The sequence below is a fragment of the Physella acuta genome, unplaced genomic scaffold (genome assembly GCF_028476545.2).
Source record: "Physella acuta isolate Inbredline_101_S28 unplaced genomic scaffold, ASM2847654v3 ptg000642l, whole genome shotgun sequence".
Lineage (NCBI taxonomy): Eukaryota > Metazoa > Mollusca > Gastropoda > Physidae > Physella > Physella acuta.
In genome coordinates, this window is record NW_026732161.1 from 1,010,001 (window position 1) to 1,021,929 (window position 11,929).

At 35.4% G+C, this 11,929-nt stretch overlaps 1 protein-coding gene across 1 annotated transcript in view; it reads right to left on the reverse strand.

Annotated features, from left to right (window-relative positions):
- LOC131948372 (putative G-protein coupled receptor 139) overlaps positions 1 to 11,427 on the reverse strand; it is a 159,310-nt gene extending 147,883 nt beyond the window's left edge. The window contains exon 1 of the mRNA XM_059309978.1: positions 11,311 to 11,427. The gene's annotated coding sequence lies outside the window, so the exon portion shown is untranslated. The remainder of the gene's footprint in view (positions 1 to 11,310) is intronic.
- Positions 11,428 to 11,929: the final 502 nt, after the last annotated feature.

The following is an 11,929-nucleotide window of genomic DNA, read 5'->3' on the forward strand; positions in this document are numbered from 1 at the left end:
ACGAATGAACGAATGGACGAATGATCGAATGGATGAATGAACGAATGAACGAATGAAAGAATGAACGAATGAACGAATGAACGAATGAACGAACGAAAAGAATGAACGAATGAACGAATGAACGAATGAACGAATTAACGAATGAACGAATGAACCAATGGACGAATGGACGAATGGACGAATGGACGAATGGACGAATGGACGAATGGACGAATGGACGAATGGACGATTGGACGAATGGACGAATGGACGAATGGACGAATGGACGAATGGACGAATGGACGAATGGACGAATGGACGAATGGACGAATGGACGAATGGACGAATGGACGAATGGACGAATGGACGAATGGACGAATGGACGAATGGACGAATGGACGAATGGACGAATGGACGAATGGACGAATGGACGAATGGACGAATGGACGAATGGACGAATGGACGAATGGACGAATGGACGAATGGACGAATGGACGAATGGACGAATGGACGAATGGACGAATGGACGAATGGACGAATGAACGAATGAACGAATGAACGAATGAACGAATGAACGAATGAACGAATGAACGAATGAACGAATGAACGAATGAATGAATGAATGAATGAATAAATGAATAAATAAATAAATAAATAAATCAAAAAATCAAAAAATAATAAAATAAAAATATAATAAATAAATTTAAATATATATATATATATATATATATATATATGTATATATATATATATATATATATATATATATATATATATATATATATATATATATACATTTTATAGTTTTATGTATATTTTAAATGTTAAACGTAAATACTGAAACAGCCAAGTACAAGTATCCTACTGTGCTAATAATTTCTATGAACAGCTGGAGAGAGAGGCAATAAAAAACGGTCACCTGTTTGTTATAGATTCTTTATTGCAGAATTTATCCTTATCGGACAACGTTTGCGATAGTACATACATAAAATACACTATAAGTAGTCGTAAATAGTGTTATATGGCTCGGTGTGTTCAACGCCTTCGATAAGGTTGATAGAGTGTAATGATATACGAGGTGGTTTGTTTTCATTGTTTGGAGTTGATTTGATTGGAAAGCCTCGTTTTTTATTAATATCGATGGAGTCATCTTACAAATATAACTCTAACATTACTTATATATGCCACCCACGTAATCCAACCGCATCACTCACACGCAACTAACATCCGGAACAACAAACTAACCACATCATATCTACATCCCACAAACATACACGTATATCCAACAAACATACACCTACATCCAACTAACACACCAACCTCCAACATACACTAAATGAAACAAACATTCACCTACATCCAACAAACATGTACCTACATACAACAAACATACACCAACATCCAACAAACATTACACCAACATCCAACCAGCAGTACATCGACATTACGCCAACATCCAACCAAAACTTCACCAACATCTAATTAACATTTCACCAACATTACTCCAACATCTAACCAACATTACCCCAACATCCAACCAAAACTTCACCAACATCTAATTAACATTACACCAACATTACACCAACATCCAACCAAAATTACTCCAACATCCAACCAACATTACACCAACATTACTCCAACATCCAACTAACATTACACCAACATCCAACCAACATTAAACCAACATCCCACCTACATCACAACCACATCAAACGTTTACAACCAAAGCCACTACCCACATCAAACCTCACATCCAATCGAATCTCATCAACATCTAACATAAATCACACTCACATCCGACCTGGCAATAACTAGGACAGTTGAAGTAGAGTTACTGTTTTATTTCGACATCAGAATGAAAAGAGACAGTGAATAAGGAACTAGTTTGATTTAATAACGGTTTATACAATCGATCTGAATCAATATCAGCTCGTTTTCTTTCTATCCATTTCTCCCTTTCTATCCATGTCTCCCTTTCTATCCATTTCTCCCTTTTCTATCCATTTCTATCTTCTTCTTCTTCGTTCTTAATTTTTAGTGCTGGAGTGGGATCGAGCCTTATCTGCCAGAGGGTTTGACCTCGAGACTTTTTCGAATTTTATCAACCATGAGATTTGCCGACTCGACCATGCTTCCGTCACAATTAAGGATTACGTGTCAACTAGTTTTGCGCCATTGAGGCCATTGACTCCGATTTCAGCCAGCTTTTCTTTTTGGATTTGCTTCCATAGCCTTTGTCCAACCAAGAACAAACTACAAGGCAGCAGTTGTTTGATTTTGGAGTTGTCTCTCCTAGGAGACTGGATGTCCCCAGCTAACGAGCCTCATCTGCCCGAGGGTTCGAACTCGAGACTTTTCGGTTTAGCAACCATGAGCTTTACCGACTCGACCACGCCGACCCCCCATTTCTATCAATTTCTCCCTTTCTATCCATTTCTCCCTTTCTATCCCTTTTGTCTATATCTTTCTTTCACTCACACTCTCCGTCTCTGTTCCTCTCCCCGGCCACGTCTCCCACTGCCTCTAACCAATATCCAGATATCTCCAAAAAAATCTACTCTTTTAAAAAATTACACATGTATTTTACATCGCGGTGAGCAGATCTTGATATATCTAGCCTTTCACTTAACCCTTCCTTCACAAAACGCAAGGTATTTATAAAGCGGCGCTTTTACATTATACTTCCATCAGTATTCTTAACTCCTGCAGTCTGAATACAAATCCTTCACATAGCTATGTATACATCTAATGCATTCTTAAAAACTGTAGGTGAATTCGTGCAAAATAGGCCTAACTACAAAAGCAATATGCCATTTTATTTTTTTTACAAATTATACATATAGAAGTGATCTATGATCTACTCATAACATAAACATGACAGAAAAAAATCATGTTCAAATAAGAAATATTCATATTCAAATAAAAACAATGCAATATAGGGTTAACTTAAAGGTGATACATTTATTACCTGTGAATGTAATACTAGCATACGTTATGTGAACATCTAAACACCTCGTAAACATCGTTCATTTCCATGTTTCTAGCTAGTAAACTTGCCTATAAAATTAGCAAAAAGAAAACTCAATAGCTGCGGAGCACGCCGTGTTGCTGAAATCTATTCAATCGCACAAAGACAAAAACCTACAACGCAAAACGTGAAACATAAAACAACAATTGACAATGCGTTTCTCCAATAATTGAAAAACGAAATTAACTTCATTCCCACAATTCCTTACTGTCATGTATGTTAGATATCTATTTTTAGATTAAATACATTGCAATCGTCTGGCAAAAAAATCTTAATTTAGTTTGTCTCGAATAGCTTGCCATTTTTTAAGCGTCTTATGTAGGTAATTATGCAATTGATGGCGTAAAATTTTGTACTGCATATCTAACGATGTTCTATTTTTAGCTAAGAACGTGTTGGGTATATTGGTTGTAGTATAAGTAGTTAGCTGGACAATAGCCCAGTTTTAAAATAAAATACATTTTCACGATGGTTATATCAAATGTTTTTGTATAAGAATTTTTCAGGTCGTGGGACGACGTGGCCTAAACAGTAGAGAGCTAGGCTGCTATCCCGAAAGTCGCGAGTTCAAATCCGGGTCCAACTCAGAACTTCGTTTCCTAGTCCACCCAGCTGATGGGTACCTAACTCATGTTAAGAAAAGTAAAGGCGGCTGGACAAAGGCTGACCACACATTCCCTTTATATGTCGAGGTCAAGAAACATATGCACTCATCTGCCCAAATGATCGCTAGGACTAAAAGGATTCTTGACTGTATTATTCAGATCAGCGATAAAACAATGATTACTCCCAAGGTGATGATACATTGTGAAGCTAACCAGATATGTATCCGTTCTAGACACCCTACCCCACTCCAACACACTCAATAGCATTTTATAAAAGGGGCTTCAAACAACGTTTTTTTTTGGGGGGGGGGGGGAGGGGGGTTGGGGGCAGAGTTTTTTCAAGGCGGGGGGGGGGGGGGAGGTGTTGGGAGTGGAGACCCCTCCCCCCAGAAGAAAGTGTACCGCCCCCCCCCCCCCGAACAAAATGAAATTTATATAGAAATGTTGTCCGTCCGTCCCCCCACCCGAAAATATCGTCCCTCCCACCTCCCCCCCCCCAGGAGAAAAAGTCTGGAAGAAACACTGGGTGGGGGTGGTGATGAAGTGGATCGGGGAAACAGACGGGTAAGAGGCTGATTACATGGGGGGAGGGGGTTGAGGGGGACAAGAAATGCCCGTGTGTGTTGTGTATCCAAGCCTATAACCTATGCATAACATTGAAGGAGAAGCAGATTTAAAACACCTACAGTACGCGAAGACGTGAGATAGGAAATTATATATTCAAATATAAGCAATAAAGAAGCAATTTTCCTAAATAGCGTAAAATACGCTGCGCAAATTCCGCAGAAATATTGCCATATTTTTTTATAATAAACTGCGTACGGCGAACTAATATAAAAAGGCGCTGCATAATTCAGCTTATATCTATCTCGATCATATTAATCTAAATTTTCAAATATTTTTTTTTATCTATCATTACACTTTCTTATAAGCCTGGGAATGTTGACTTGAAACTATTACACAAAATATGCAATGAGCGTCAGTTCGTCTTAAACAGCGGCTCGCACAATATCCCCGGAGGAAAATATTTCTTAATTTATATTTTCACACGCAAACGCAACACTTTAGACGCAATTTGGCCAGCATTTGATCGTTATTCGTTCCAATAGCCAGCGGGGAGTTTAAAGTGGCAGTATTTTAGGGTGTACGTATGAATAACCTTCATTATTTCATTTAACCTTACCCTCCCACCTCCCCACCCCCTCACTCCCCCCTTGTCCTTGAACGATATCACGCATTCAAATTGTTGAATAACTTAATTTGTTGAATAACCCAAATTGTTGAATAACCCAAATTGTTGGTTAACTCAAATTGTTAAATTCCCCAACTTGTTGATTACCCGAAATTTCTGAAGAACTTAACTATTCTTCACGGTCTAGCAACGAATTCTTGGACTGTCTGTTTAATAACATAACGTCATCGATGCCTCGCTTTTGAAAATATATAATCTAACATCATTATTTCTTTCAAAAAGAAATATATCCAACTAATAACCTCAACACCACACTAAATGTCAAATTAGAACATACATTAGGAATAAAAAATTGTTATTGTGACTTGTTTCATTTCTGTTAATGTCGCAATATTTATTAACTTAGGTTTATCGACGTCCAGTAAAGTTGAGATGAAACTTGACTCAGCTATTTTTAGCTGCAGCTCACGTGACTAGAGGATGTTGACCCTAGCAAGGCTATAATAAACAAAGTTAGACGGAGACAGTGCTGTCCCTTTGCTAGCCAGACCGAGACTATTAGAAAGGCGATAAATTTTAGTGTCGCCATATGCTTGAGTAATCTTATTTTATGTCTTACACCCCTCCCTCCTCTATACTAGTTACATATCTACATATCAAACATGGAGTGAGTTTAATTTTATATATGTCAATTCTTGCTAAATATTACGATATTACAACTACCAAATACAACTTCAGAGTAAAATTTTGAAATAAATGTATTTCTAAAAGAAAGTCAATTATGGGACCGCGTGGCCTAAGCGGTAGAGCGCTAGACTGGTAACATGAAGTGCTCGAGTTCGAATTCGGTTAAAGTCAATCGAGCGTCCCTGAGTCCACCCAGCTCTGACGGGTACCTTACACATATTATACATAACTCATGTTAGTGAAAGTAAAAGCAACTGGGCAAAGTGCTCACCACACCTTCCCTTTATATGCCGAGGTCAATAAACATATGAACTATACTTCATTGCCCAATAAATCGCTATGTCTGAACAGTATTTTTTTAACCTACATTTTGTAAGCAAACAATAAGAGAAAACGAATTAGACCTACATCATAACAAGTATCTTAGGTGGCTAACATTCCGTATTTTTCTACTTAACCATCGACAGTTTAACCATGATGTTGACGCGAATTAATCGATTTATTTTTTAATAAACAGTCAGGTGAGACAATATAATTCTGTCATATCATTGATTCGTAATACCAGGTACGTGTTTTCTTGAACGTACAGTCGTGTCTTCATTAGATAAATACGCACAAACACGCACGTACGTATATATATATATATATATACTTATATATATATATATATATATATATATATATATATATATATATATATATATATATATATGTATCTGTGTGTGTGTGTGTGTTTACATATAAACTACAATTGTAATCACAACAACATCCCTTACTTAGTTGAATAGATTTCAAGCTTAAAAAACTCCAGCGCTGGTATACATAAAAGCACATTCAGCAGGCACGCGCCCTCCAACCTTACCAACCCAGTAAAAAAACAAGACAACCACCCTCCTTTGATCCCCCCACACTCCCTGCCCACTCCACACCCCCTACCCACGACTACACCTATAACCTCATTACACACACACAGACACACAGCCACAGACACACACAAGTACAGATCAACAACAAAGATGATTACAAGTCAGACCTCGCTACTCAGTCTTGCTGGCGATGTCTCTAACTACCTTTCATTATTACCTGTCCGCTTATCGCAGATATTATCTTCTTATCTGTTGGTAAATAGGTGATCTAAAAATAGATTCACTGCTCGTCTGCAACTAAAAAAGTTACTTACAATACTGCGGTAGTAATAAAGTTGGGACTCTAGACTTGATGTCGAGGGAGTTGAACTTTGTTGCTCTTTAAGTAGCTCGTATCTATCATGATGTATTTTTACATCAAAGACTAAGAAAAGAATGGCAGGGGAGAGGGGGGGGGGAAGTTAGTTATAACTGATGATTCGCTTGTATAATGAGTATGTTTTTTTCCCAATACTATTTTCTTTTATCGTTATGTTAGTTTTATACGGAAGTACTCCCAGGTAAATTTTTTCTCAATTAAAAAAAAATCAGTCATTCAAAAGACTGAACGGCGGTGACGGGGGGGGGGGGGGGGGGGGTAGAGGGGTGGGGTTAAAGGGATGGGAAAAGTGTAGGGGCTAAGATATAATTAGAGAAAATCAACAACAGATGGTCTTACAAGAAAATACTAGTTTAACAAAGTTGCCACTATGGCGCTTTCTTTATAAACTTTTAAGCTAAATCGATTTTTTTTTCAATGCTACGAACATTTCTTGACCAACTAGAGCCGTGACCTGGAAGATGACACCAAGAAGATTGGATACACATGGGGACAGGTGGAGAAACTCTTAGTCTATCCGCGTAAGCTTTTATCGCAGATTCTATTTAATGAATAGATCTAAACACCAGCTTTGTTCATTGATTAGCCAGAAAAACCAAACACAACCGTAAACCCTAATCTGTTTGGTGACTAACTAAAGAAGTTAAAGCAAAAACAAAAACGTAAAGAAATATGTTTAAGCTAGTTTATAAACACCTTTACACACATTGTGTGACGTCATTTAAGGTGTAGGCCTATATGTTTTTGTTTGTATAATAATGTATAACAATAATGAAGCTTTTATCAGTCATTATTAACAATAATGGTTAACATTATGTGTGTATGAAATATCCGCCATAGCAATATATGTAATAGCATTTTGTATAGCTGCGCATATTTCGGTCAATATTACCTAAATAATCGAATTCAGTATTTTTAAATGTAGATTTTGTTTTTAAAACAAGTTCCTGTTCCGCAGATTATTTTTTTTATATAGGAGTATGTATTACATAAACATGCGTATGCACATTAATTAAACTATTTTTTAAATCTTCATATTTTATTTCTTTTGTGAGGCATACCATTTCAACCTGTTTTACGAAAATTAAATTAAAATAACTAATTAAACCATTTTTATTTTCGTATTTAGTTCCTGTTTATGAAACTGCATATTTGAGCCCCTATTATATAGGTAAACATATACAAACTAATTAAACTATTTTTGTTTTGTTTTCATCGTTCGTTCGTAAAGAACATGTTTAACTTGTGTAAGCTAAAGAGGCGGGTGATTAACCCTTAATGTCATGCTGGCGAGGTAATGAGGTAATACCCCGCACAGACTCTGAGCTGGGGGTGGGGTGGGAGGGTTGGGGGCGGTACTTGAGGTACAGGATGGCGGTCTGGTGTTGATGGGGGATGGGGTAATTGCTACAAGATTGCCTTACGTTCGCCTGACGTTTGTTGCAGCGGGAGTCACGTGACGAGGACTGTTGTGATGGTTTCACCCCCAGAAATATTAGAGTCGGAGTGTGTTTACGTTTGTGTGCCGACATTATAGTTAACATTCTTTTCCCTGAGGTCGTGGAAGACGGTTAGTCAGATGTTGGGAATTACGCATTCATAATTATATAATTCTTAATGGCGACTTTAGACTGATGAATCTCATTGTGAGACAAAAAGTAATCGAAAACATAATAAGTTGAGTATGGGTAAGAGACGACAAAAAAAACCCCAAAAAAACAACAGATTAGCTATAGATACATTAATACAGGCTCCCCAAAAATGAGTATTGCATTTTTTAAACTCTACGAACCAAAATCGTCTTGTTATAGGTACACTAATATAGGCACCCCAAAGCAGAAAGTGTAACATTTTTTAAACCAAGCAACCAAAAATAAACTTATAATAGGTACATTATAACATGCGACCCATATAATAAAGTATAACATTTTTTGCAACTATACCACCCAAAACAGAAGTGTTATGCTTATGTGAATAGCGCAGCCAAAGTATAACATCAAAATCAGAATAGGTTTAAAAAATTGATAAAAAGTTTTCAAATTATTTTAATGTTGATTTTTAAAACCTTTAACGGAAAGTTCGTGTTTGTCTCTTTTCTTGTACAAATAAAGTCCACTTTGTATAAACAAAACAATTTATATACACAGTTTATAACCCATCGTTCCGTTTCTCTATTGTTATAAAGCAGATGTTGGTATTTATTTTGTAGCTATCACATCGCGTTATACTAAACTTTGTTTATACTGACATACTGACATTTAGCTAACATTGCTACTAACATTTCGTAACTCTTCCACATTCATTTGATCAACGTTGTTTAGTTTAAAAAAAAAAATTAAGTTTAAAGTTTGTATTTTTACTTTTGTTGGTGCGTTGCTTGCGGCTCGGCCTAACCTTCAATCTAAGCACGCCATATCAAAATTGTAAGCTCAATTCTACTACATTTTAACACGCACTTTAAAACGGTAACTTCTGTTTTGAAACATTGTTTGTCAACATTTGAAGTTAGGAAAGAAAATATAAAAATAACATTTTTCTTAACTCGCGAATTAAAAAAAAAATCCGAACGGGGTTTCCCAATACTTAGTAAACGTTAATCAACGTTCAAGTCCCGTTAATTACAAGCCTACTTCATTAGTGTTTTCTAATGAAGCATGCCATTCATATTACCCGTGAAACTCCGTTATTTTAACGCCGTCCTTAATGCGTGTTATTTTTGTAATTAGATTACATTTCAACATGCATTTTTTAATTACATCTTAGCTCTTTGAAACAGTGTCTGCGCTGTGTTAAGAGCAGTGTGGTGTAGACTAAAATAGAAATATGCGTGTGTTTACACAAGCGTAGTGTATATGTTTAAAGCGTTTTTAGATAAATGCGGAAACGGAAACTTGCGCAGTCGAATACTCCGCTAACAGAAACATGCGCACATGTAAACAAAGTATACTAATACATTTTAATTCTGTCACATTTTTAAATAGATGTTTTGTTATGCTAGAAGGTATATGTAGTCATTCTTTGTTAACGTTTATAAATGATCAATTAGATGAAAATAAACTCCCTTAATTTCGGTGCGCACTTTTAACTTGCACACTTTTCCGTTGCGCATCATTCTTATCACCTTTTAAAGCTGCTTAATATATTTTTGTGTGGTACGTATCAATATAGGGCTGGTAAGTAGGTCACCAACCAGTTCTACGGCTCAATAAAATATACGTGAGCCATAGAACTGGTTGGTGACCTACTTACCAGCCCTATATCTGGGCAAATATCATTATTTCTTTGTTATCCTACTTTGGTAGTCCTTAAATTTCATGCCAACCTATCGATCTTCTTACCTGAGAAGTCAGCTACCAATAAATGTTTATAGCCTGATTTGTGTAAATCTTTGTCAGATACGTAGTTTTGTTAGCCAAATTATCGACAACCAAGTATAATTATTTCTTTTTTTTTTCTTTTTTTTATTACTTTGTCGTAAACAAATGTTGGAGCTGGGTAATTGTAATCGGGCTACGAATCGAAACCAAGATTTTTACAAATGACACCATTTTATTTCATTGAGTATATTTAGAGTGATTTTCAGTAACCGGAAATGATACTTTCTACCCTGATTCTAAAAGCATTCATAATTTGTAATCACATTCTCAGAAAGCAGCGTGTTCCAATAATGTTTCGCGACTCTTTTTTTTTTAAACTGGAGGTTTTATCACATACTTACCTTCCATATCAATAAACTAAACCATTAACAATGATATTCCAACCCTTACTATTATATACGAATAATTTTAAAAGTTTAGGGGATCTAACTTCTGCTTTAATGTACAAATGTAATCATTTTTGTGTGAATTAAAAAAGAAAAACTCAATTCGATAATTATACTCGAACTTATTTTGTTTTATGTCTGTAAAATAATAATATCATTGATTAAATATTTTGGTTTATGGTGTATATACCAACTTCCAACTTATTAAACACACTACCCTTAAAAATATCTCTATGGCCCTAAACGTATTTTATCATACAGCAATAAACCAATAATTTTTATTTTATCAAAACATGATACAATAAATAAAATAAAATAAAATAAAACTTTTGGGAATATTTAAAAAAAAAAATATTTGGGACATGCTAAAAATGCCATAATACATTATAGAAATATCTGATTCTTATCACAGATATATCTATCTCTAAAATATATTTCATTTACATCGAGGTTTTCGATTTACAATTCATCATATTACAAAAACGTGCATAACTAGATGACATCATTGTTATATTAAAATGGATGACGGCAGGAAATAAAATAAAAGAAAAGTAAAAAAGTAAAATGATTAAATATGATAAATTTTATAGGCCATATATATTTTTTAAAAGATTACTGTACAAGTAAAAGTGAGGGAAGAATATAATGATACATAGAGGGTAGGGAGATGGATAGGATAGGGTAAAAAAAAAAGACGAGATAGAACGAGAAAAAACACACAAATTAGTATTGATATAGCTACAATAAATGTAGACACAGTTTAGCAGACTGTAATGATATATGAAAAAAGATAAAATTTGAATGCACGTACCTAATCTGTGTTCCTCCATATGTTGTTGATAGTATTCTACTTAACATTTACACAATTTTGAAACTTTTACTGTATTAGGTTACATTTAGTGTGACGATTGTTCATGCACTGTCTCTGTGTCTGGCACCGATAAGGAAACGCTTAGACGCCACAAGACACGAGTTTCGATCCGCTGTTATCTAATCTTAATCTATCGCTCGTGTAAAAAAAGTGTTTTGAGAGTTACATCATATGACGTAATAAACTATAATCGGAAATGATGACGCATCTTACAGCCATTTTTAGTTAGAAACAATACATTAAAACGTTGCCTGTAAGCAAAATATTGAACAAAAAAATTCTAATGTCTTTAAAAACAATCTCACTTTCTTCTTTTTTTCTAATTGTGCGTGTATCTATTCAATTATTCCTGTATTTTTATCGCTTTGAAAATCTTTTATTTTTTAAATGGTTATCGTTTGAACGGAATACACGTTCCTATTTTAAAATAGCGAGCGGGAAACCCCGGAGTTTGAGAATCTAGATCGTCGTAACCTGCAAATTAGCATGGCTTGATTTATTTTCAGGAACCCAATTATATAAAAACGTACAGACAGCGAGCAGGACGATATTTAATAAA